Source organism: Argentina anserina, chromosome 6, assembly GCF_933775445.1.
Source record: "Argentina anserina chromosome 6, drPotAnse1.1, whole genome shotgun sequence".
Lineage (NCBI taxonomy): Eukaryota > Viridiplantae > Streptophyta > Magnoliopsida > Rosales > Rosaceae > Argentina > Argentina anserina.
The window spans coordinates 6,935,591-6,946,035 of record NC_065877.1 but is presented as its reverse complement, the minus strand read 5'-3'; the positions used below and the strand labels follow the sequence as shown (position 1 = coordinate 6,946,035).

At 42.0% G+C, this 10,445-nt stretch overlaps 1 pseudogene; it reads left to right on the top strand.

Annotated features, from left to right (window-relative positions):
• Positions 1-7,049, top strand: LOC126800425 (NADPH-dependent aldo-keto reductase, chloroplastic-like; annotated as a pseudogene).
• Positions 7,050-10,445: the final 3,396 nt, after the last annotated feature.

Sequence of the window (10,445 nt, the reverse complement as noted above, 5' to 3'; positions counted from 1 at the left end):
ATGAGCTACAATAAAGATTCTGAAAATCTGCATTTTGATCTGAATACTGGAGCTAAGATTCCATCGGTTGGCCTTGGAACATGGAATGCTGAACCGGGTGTGGTTGGTCAAGCTGTCATTGCAGTAGTGAAGGTACAATTTTGATACGGCCATAATGGTTCCTTCATAGAAGTTCACATGGTTAGGAATAGGCTCTTTTTTAGGGGGGGAAAAAAAACAAGAACTTATGCTGGACAACTTTCCTGGTTAGGCAGAATAGTTATTGGCATATTGACTGCGCAACAGTCTATGGTAATGAAAAAGAGGTAATAATTCATCGATTTGTAACACCCTGTTACATTTTCTGTCTTTGTATGCCCAGTATGCTGGTTTTTTAAGTGTGTGTGTGTGCGTGTTACGTTGTATTAAATCAGATAGGAGTTGCACTGAAGGAACTATTATCTCCTGGTGTTGTGCATCGTAGTGAAATCTTTGTAACATCTAAGCTATGGTATGTCTGGTCATTCTACTCCTGAAAACTAGCATACATCAATGTCTCATTATGTTGTTCATTAAGAAGAAAGGTATATATTCTTGCTTAATTGATATGAACAATTACAAGGTATTTATAGAAATCTAAACTACTATTTATCAAGCATGAAGCCAAATATAGATTTGTCAATTAGTACAGCTATAGATTTGGTTGGTGAGATCTGTTTGTTGTTTGTTGACTCATGCTAACACTCCCCATCAAGTTGGTACATACATATCGACCATGCCCAACTTGCTAAGTGAGTCATAAAAAACCTTCTTAGATACTTCTTTTGTGAGTATATCTGCAAGTTGCTCTTCCGAAGGAACAAAAGGAAAGCTAATGATCTTAGCATCTAGCTTCTCCTAAATAAAGTGACGATCAACCTCCACATGCTTTGTACGATCATGTTGTACATGATTATGTGAAATATCAACAGCTGCCTTGTTGTCACAGTACAACTGCATAACATTCTTAGGCTTAACACCCAAATCTTGTAGCAAATTTCTAAGCCATAACAACTCGCATACTCCCTGAGCCATACCTCTGTATTCTGCTTCAGCACTAGATCGAGCTACCACCTTTTGTTTCTTACTCTTCCAAGTAACAAGATTACCCCCAACAAAAGTAAAGTACCCTGATGTGGACCTCCGATCTGTAATATTTCCAGCCCAGTTTGCATCTGTGAAACCACAAACCTCAATGGTATTGTTGTGATTAGAAAACATTACTCCTCTTCTTGGAGCTGACTTCAAATACCTCAAAATCCTCACAACAACATCCATGTGATCCATACTGGGATTATGCATGAACTGACTTACTACACTTACTGCATACGCAAGATCTGGTCTGGTATGTGACAAATAAATCAGGCGTCCAACTAGCCTTTGATAACGAGTTTTGTCAGTAGGTACCTGATTTAGGTGCTCTGCTAATCGATGGTTTTGCTCAATATGAGTATCAATTGGAGTGCAATCCAACATACATGTCTCTGTTAGTAGATTAAGGATGTACTTCATCTGACACAGATAAATATCATCACTTCCCCGGGCTACCTCAATGCCCAAGAAGTACTTGAGTGTACCTAGGTCCTTCATTTCGAATTCTGTGGCTAGCTGTTTTTGTAATCTGTCCACCTCAATAGTATCATTACCAGTAACTACCATATCATCAACATATATAATTAGGGCTGTTACCTTCCCTTGTTGATGTTTGAGAAATAATGTGTAGTCTGAATTACTCTGTCTGTAGCCAATTTTCCTCATGAATTGTGAAAATCTTCCAAACCAAGCACGAGGAGACTGTTTAAGACCATACAAAGACTTTCTCAACCTGCATACACAGTTATCTGGAGAAGCTGTCACATATCCAGGAGGAAGATCCATATACACTTCCTTTGTAAGTTCTCCATGAAGGAATGCATTCTTAACATCAAATTGTCTAAGCGGCCAGTTTAAGGTAGCAGCAAAATAGAGCAATACCCGAATAATGTTCATCTTTGCAACAGGTGCAAAAGTCTCATCATAGTCTATGCCATATGTTTAGGTGAACCCTTTTGCTACTAGGCGTGCTTTATACCGGCTCACTGACCCATCTGGATTATGTTTTACTGTAAACACCCAACGACATCCCACTGCCTTCTTGCCATGTGGTGGAGATACAAGCTCCCATGTATTGTTCTTATGTAATGCTTCCATCTCTTCCTCCATCGCTTTCCTCCATTTTGGATCTCCTAATGCATCCTGCACTTTGTTAGGTATTGATACAGCAGAAATTTGATTCACAAATGATTCATATGACTTAGACAATCTTTTAGTAGACATAAAATTTGCCACATGATACTTAGCTTTAGCCTGAAGGGTAGGTTCATATTTTTTGTTGGCTGACCCCGAGTAGACCTATTTGGCAAGATATATTGTCTACTATTAGCTTCACTAGTACTAGTCCCAATAGAATTACTAACCTCATATGAGTGATCTTCTGTACCAGGGGAACGTTGGTCAGGGGTATAAATAACAGTAGGGGAGGCAGTTGTGTTGTCAGCTTCCGGTACCTGAATCTCTGGAGTGATTATACCAGAATCCTCTGGTGGTGCATGTGTAGCTGACACATCAGTAATCCCAACCGAACCTGGCACCATATCTCTTGGCTGACTTGTCTCCCCCTTTCCATGATACAGTTCTTCAAAATATGAAATCTCCATGTGAAGAGCAGTATCAGAAGACGTAAAATAGCTCATGTCCTCAAAGAAAGAAACATCCATAGTGACATAATACTGTCTGGTAGGTGGATGAAAGCACCTGTACCCTTTCTGATGTCCTCCGTATCCAACGAACACACATTTAACCGCTCGGGCATCCAACTTAGACCTCTGATGTTTTGGAAGATGGACAAAAGCAACACAACCGAAAACACGGGCTGGAAGATTATGAGAAGAGGGTAAGGAAACATGGGAAGCAAGCACCTCATATGGAACTCTGCCTTCAAAGACACGAGATGGAAGACGATTAATGAGGTGAGCTGAAGTTATGACAGCATTACCCCAAAGATATTTAGGCATATGCGCACTAAAGAGAATACACCGAGCCATATCAAGTAAATGACGATTTTTCCTTTCGGAAACTCCATTCTGCTCAGGTGTGTAAGGACACGTTGTTTGATGAACAATTCCGTGTGTGTTAAAAAACTCCTGAAAAACACGATTCACATATTCCGCCCCATTATCAGAACGAAGAATTTTAATTGTGGCATTATATTGTGTTTGGACAGTGGTATAGAAGGCTTGAAAAGCCGGAAAAACCTCCTTTTTGGTTTTTAGAAGAACAATCCATGAAAGACGTGTGCAATCATCAATAAATGACACATAATACCGCATTCCCGACACAGTAGATTCTTTGGAGGGTCCCCAAACATCAGAATGAATTAATTCAAAAAGAAGAATACTTTTATTAGAAGTACTAGGGGAATAAGTAGACCGATGACTTTTGCCCAAAACACAAGTTCACAACGAAAAACTGACTCATCCACACCAATAAACAAAGTATGCATGGATTTTTTCATAACACTAAATGAAGGATGCCCCAAGCAACGATGCCATAACCAAACTTCACTTAGCTTATCAGAACTGGAGAGCAAAGCGATCCGGGACTGTGCCCCTGGTTTTTCCCCCGCATATGTCTGACCCAAATGAAACAACCAGCCCCGTAGATACCCCCGACCAATTAACTCCCCGGTGAGAAGATCCTGAAATATCACATACATGGGAAAGAATGTCACAGAGCACTTAGCTTCAGTGTTCATTTGTGGGACAGATATCAAATGATGAGATAAAGCAGGTACATATAAGACATTGTGAAGCTCTATTGTGGGAGTAATACGAACTGATCCTTTCCCTAATACGGGGAAGGCCTCACCATTAGCATTAGTAACATATGGTACTGGTGGAAGAGATAATATAGTAAAATAAGATTTGTCATAAGTCATATGATCAGACGCACCAGAATCAATAATCCATGTATCAAAACCATCAAAGTGAGAAATATGTAAAGCCATACCAATCTTACCACGACCAGCTATTGATGCTATGGGTGTTGCTCCTCCTGCTGTATGATGATCATGTCCAACCACACCATAAATATCTGGTTCCTGGACCAGTTGAATAGCTGCTTTTGCCTTAAGACGATAATTAGGCCTTTGGGGCCTAAGGTGTGGATACAACTTCCAACAGGTTGCACGAGCATGGTTTGTATCATAGCAATAAAAACAAGGAGGGCGGGGCTGATTCCCGAAACCTGGTGGTGGTCCTCGGTGATGAAGTAGAGATGAAGTGGCCTGCTGAAGGGGTGGTGCTGAAGATCTGGCATGAATAATAAGGCTGGAAACTTCAAGTTGTGTCTGATGAAGGCTTTTCTGGTGAGATTCATCCTTACGGATATAGGTGAAAGCTGTAATTAAGCTAGGGGGTTCGGTCTGGCGGAGTAATTCCCCTTTCGCACTGTTATGTTTAGTATCAAGACCTTTCAGAAAATGGTGAACTCGCTCAAGCTTCTTCTCACGTTGGTACCAATCAATATCCTCTTGATGTTTGATCATGCAAGGACGTTTCACATCAATCTCTGCCCAAATATTTCTTAGTTTGGTGAAATATTGCGCCACCGGTTGCCCATCTTGTTGCATCGCCAAAGCGGTGCACATTAACTCATGAACCTGTATGAAATCAGAATCATTAGTGTATAAGCCTTCAAGTGTCAGCCATATTGCCTGCGCAGTGTCACATGCCTCCACCAGATCAATTATTTCGTCATTCATAGCTTTCCACAACACGGACATCACAAGGCCATCATCATCGTCCCATTTAGTGTAGGCAATAATATCATCTTTACTAGGAGCCTGAGTGACTCCGGTTACATGCCCCATCTTGTGCATGCCGCGAAGATGAGCCGCCATAAGTCGCTTCCATTTACGGAAATTGGTTCCATTGAGTTTAGTACCCCCAAAGGACCCACTGTCAGAACTCTTGACAGATACTTCAAATTTAGAAACATCAACTTCGTCTCCAGAACCCATTGAAAAGGAAATGGAAAAACAGAATCAGGAATTATGCAGCGGAAACACTAAAAAACTGATAAGAACCTGTCTTCGGTGCACGTTCACTGTCAGTGCACCTACACTGACATTAAAGAGATATGAATTCTGGGCCGAGTCGGATCTTGTGCGGGTCGGATTTGAAGCCGGGTCGGGTCGAATCCGGGTCGGGTCGTATCCGGGTCGGGTCGTATCCGGGTCGGGTCAAACCCGGGATAAATCTGGGTCGGATCGAGTGGGCCGGGCCACACAGTTTCTGGGATGGGCCGGGTCGAGTTCGGGCCGGGCTTTAATTGAACCGGGTCGGGAAGGAGATGTCGATTTATGTCGATTTAGGGTTGATTTTGGGAAACTTTCTGCGATTGGAGGAGAACAACGTCCGGTGAAGAGCGGCGACTGAGGAGCGGCGACTAGTGAGCGGCGAGCGACGTCGGAGCGGGGGGCGCGGAGACAGCAACAGCGGTACAGCGGCGACGAGAGGACGACGAGAGGACGACGTCGGCTTGAGTGCGGAGCGGACGGCGTCGGGCCGAGGGGAATCAGCGGGAGCGCTGGAGGAGTGTCGGCGACGTTGTGCTTGGCTCAGGTGAAGGACGACGTCGGGGAGCGCCGGGGGACAGCGGTGAGGGAGCGCCGGAGGGGAGGAGGCAGCGGCGAGCACGAAGGCAGTAGCCTGCCAGAAAAAAAGAAACGGGGAAAAAATGCCCAGAAAAAAACAGAGCACGGAGGCTCTGATACCAAGAAGAAAGGTATATATTCTTGCTTAATTGATATGAACAATTACAAGGTATTTATAGAAATCTAAACTACCATTTATCAAGTATGAAACCAAATATAGATTTGTCAATTAGTACGGCTATAAATTTGGTTGGTGAGATCTGTTTGTTGTTTGTTGACTCATGCTAACACATTACTTCTTGATTTAACTGATGGAGTTGGATATGGGTTTAGAACATAAGCTTGAGCAGTTTGCAATGGAAGATTACATCTTTCAACTGTTTGTGACATCTGCAGGTGCAGTGATCATGCGCCAGACGATGTCTCTACTGCACTAAGCAAAACTCTTGAAGACCTATAGCTTGAATACATTAATCTATACCTTGTATAGATCTAGAACCTTTAATAAAACTAGAGATTTTGTTATAATGACGAATGCAGAATAATTTTGGAAAGTACCTTTGACAGATTCACTGGCCGATTCGTACAAAACCCGGTTCAAAGGGTTTGACTCCAGAAGTCATGGCTCCATTGTGTCTTCCAAAGACACGGAATGCAATGGAAGGCTTGTACGCATCTAGTCAGGCACGTGCAATTGGTGTGAGCAACTTCTCAACTAAGAAGCTGCAAGACCTCCTGAGTAATGCAAAAGTTCCACCGACAGTAGATCAAGTGGAGTGTCATCCTGTCTGGCCACAGGATTCTCTCCACAATTTGTGTAAATCAACTGGCATTCATTTATCAGTAAGATTATCAACACATGCTATGTTACTAATGGCTGACATTAGTCATCAGTCTTTGATGTTTTCGTTTCAGGCGTATTCTACTCTTGGTTCTCCAGGGCTTGGTTGAAGGGGGCAATATTGAAGAAACCACTATTGCTTGAAGTTGCTGAAAAGCTTAAGAAATCACCAGCACAAGTTGCGCTTCGTTGGGGTATTCAGAGTGGACACAGTGTCCTTCCAAAGAGCGTTAATGAATCAAGGATCAAGGAAAATCAAAGCTTATTTGATTGGTGCATTCCTCCAGAGCTCTTCTCAGAATTCTCGGAAAATTCACCAGGTATATATATACACCTGAATTTACATTCAAGTGATGTAACATTCATCAGCACTTGTGACCTGACTTATCTTGCTATTCTATAATGCAGCAAAGGCTCCTTCGTGCTGATTTTGCAATCCATGAGAGCTGTAGTCCTTACAAAAGCCTTGACGGATTATGGGATGGTGAAATTTGAGACGGATGACTAACAAGTGAAGCCTCTTTCTTTCATGAAGACCCCATTTCATATCAACGAAATTGTACACTAGTATATTTGGATTTCTAAAAGAGACAATTATAAAAATGTATCATCTCCTAACTTATATTAGAAAAAAATCACTACTTATGTATTTATTATAAAAATGTCATCACATTTAAGTGGAAATTAGAAAAAGATTAACAAAATTAGAAAAAAATCACTTTAAAAATATTTTCTAGACTGTTTTGCCCTTTCTCACTTTTTTTTTCTAATTTCGGTCATAACTTTCCCGTCCGACGATAGATTTTGACGAGAATGGTACCGTTAGAATGATCTCGCTCCCCTCTTTCATTTGATATACTACCCACTCCAAATCAACCAACCGTACAAGGCGCGACAACTATCGCAAAAGGGTTGCCGCCATCAATGGAGGTGCTCCAAGTAATTCCGGCGAAACTGAAGCTCAAGGTTCCCTAATTCTAGCTATTCTCTTCATTATGAGCACTTATACCAATTTCATTTGAATTTTAACAAAATTTCGCATATTTCCACATTTCCTCTAGGCATTTCACACCTCCTATCACAACCATTGTCACAGACACTGTCACACTATCTATTAACTGTCACACCTACTGTCACAACCGTTATCACATCCACTGTCACAGAAGATGTGACACTATCTATTTACACTAATTGTCACACCTCCTGTCACAACCACTGTCACACACATTCCCCTGTCACAACCCCCGTCACAGATGTTGTCACACTCACTGTCACACTACCTATCACAGTCGCTATCACACTCACTGTCACACTACCTATCATACCCGTTGTCACACTACATATCACAACTGATGTCACACCCACTGTCACACCTCCTATCACAATACCTATCACACCTGTTATCACACTACCTATCACACCAACTGTCACACATATCACAGCCACTGTCACACCTACTATCACACCCATTATCACACATGTCGTCACACTACCTATCACAGCCGCTATCACATATGCTGTCACACTACCTGTCACAGATCCTGTCACAAATCATGTCACAGATGCTGTCACAGATCCTGTCACAGATGTTGTCACACTCGCTGTCACACTACTTATCACAGAGTTGTCACAGATACTGTCACACCCGCTGTCACACTACCTATCATGCTGTCACAACTGTTGTCACACTACCTATCACAGTTGTTGTCACACCTACTGTCACACCCGCTGTCACACCCGCATACTGCTGTCACACTACCTGTCACACCCATTGTCACATTGTTTTATATAACTGTTGTGAGGAGGATGAGGAGGAGGAGGAGGAGAAGAAGAAACTACTGTGGGCACCCATGAACTGCTATGGGCACCCCTTAATCATCTTCTCCCTTAAACCCATATCTGGGTTTCTTTTTCCAGCTAGCTACATCTGCAGCAACACCAAACTTCTTGTTGTCGCCGCCGCCTCCAAATCTTCACCCAAGTCCAGTACGTCAAGTCAAGCATGGTCCTCGTCATCGGCACCGCTGCCTTTGTCGCCTCAAAACTCAAGGAGCTTCTTGCGTCCGACGACCTCACCGACATCTTTGGCGTCCTGGCCTCAAAGCAAACCTAGGACCAAGCCTGCAACCTCTCTCTCTCTCTCTCTCTCTCTCTCTCTCTCTCTCTCTCTCTCTCTCTCTCTCTCTCTCTCTCTCTCTCTCTCTCTCTCTCTCTCTCTCGACGAGCACCCAAAAATCGACCTTGCCATCAATGACTCCGACGAGGTCAACCCCAATCTCAATTTAGTCAAAGGCTGCGGGTCGGAGACGAAGGTGGTGTTACGACTTCTGTGAACAAAAATGGCAATGGCATTCTTTGTAATTTTGGTGAAAAATAGGGGCAACGTTATAAGTAATTTAAGAAACTGATTTTTTTCTAATTTTTAAATTTTTCTTGACTTTTTTCTAATTTCAAGTGTCAAAAGTGACTTTTTTATATAAGAAACCCTCTCTAAAAACCATTATCAAATCCGTAATGGTTTCAGTAGAGTAATTGCAACTCGGGCTTGAACTTTGTTGAAAAATGTCTATTATTTTAGCCAATAAATGCATCGTCGTTAAAATCCCTCATCAAAATTAAAATTAAAATAGAAATAAACAATTTTGAACTCAAAACACTTAAAAAATCAATATAACGTACGCAGCTCTTGATGAGCCGTATAATGCAAGTCATGCATTGCAACATGAGTAGCCGAGTTCTGACCCCTCACTCAAGAATTAGAGATTGTTCATATTCTTATTCCAGAAAGACTACGGATTCACAGAATGTACAGTAATGGTATGTCAAGTAGACTAGTTTGACATGATCTCAAAATCAGTCCATCTCTGTAAGTCTATATTGAGCTAGTCTACCTCTGTATCATGCAGATTACTAAAACAAAGCAGCCCAATCGGCAGCCGGCTAAGACGCTCCTAGGCTCCTAGTCTGCTCTCCGCCTAGCGAGTTTTCAAACCTTGTTTTACTGCACAAACACAGGTAAGCAACCTAGACAATCCGTTCTTATTCTGTTGAATGATGGCTAGTGTTCTGGCTAATATAGTAGGTAAGTGTGATACACACTCTAGCCTGAAGGTCAGTATACGCAGGATATGATTCACTTAACTGTTCATGTCCTATTGAACTCTTGTTCACTCTGTCGAAGAAGGTTCTTCAACAATAGCTTGCTTGCGTTTCTTCAAGAGGATAGGCGTGTCATACCTGTTGCTTCTGAATCCTAGTTTGATATTATTATTTTTTCAATAAAGATTCAATTTTGAAAAATTTGTTCTCCAAAAGAGTTGCCATTTTTCGCGCAATACTTTGGTAAACAAATATAGTGCAGGGGAGCTATGTTTGGCCACTGAACAAAGCCTCATCTCTTTATCTTTTGATTGTTGTTTATGCCTACAGAGTGGCCACGATTGCCTCGGTTCAGCGAAATTTCAAAACTTTAGCCTGGCTCGGCTAACACACTTGGTCTTGCATAGGGTTCATATCGACTATTGCAATGCTCAACCTCAACTCAACAAGTATGTAGGTTTTGCTTCGAAAGAATTGATCTAACCAATCTCTAAATTGGTAAAAGGAAAGCTTATGCCCCTAAAAGTGCTGCACACCATAGCCCATGAGCATAACCCAACACATGATAAATTCAATCTTCATTAGAAAGATGAGTGCATATTCTCACTGAAAATAAAGGATGACTACACAAGTCCCCTTGTATTATCCAGGAAATCAAAATCTGGCAAAGGGATAACAGTGAATTTATCTGATAATGCACTACATTGCATCTGGGGAGCAGTGATACTTAAATACTCCTGCACTAGGATCGAGAAAAAAAAAAGACTGCAGCTACGCATGGTGTCGACGAAG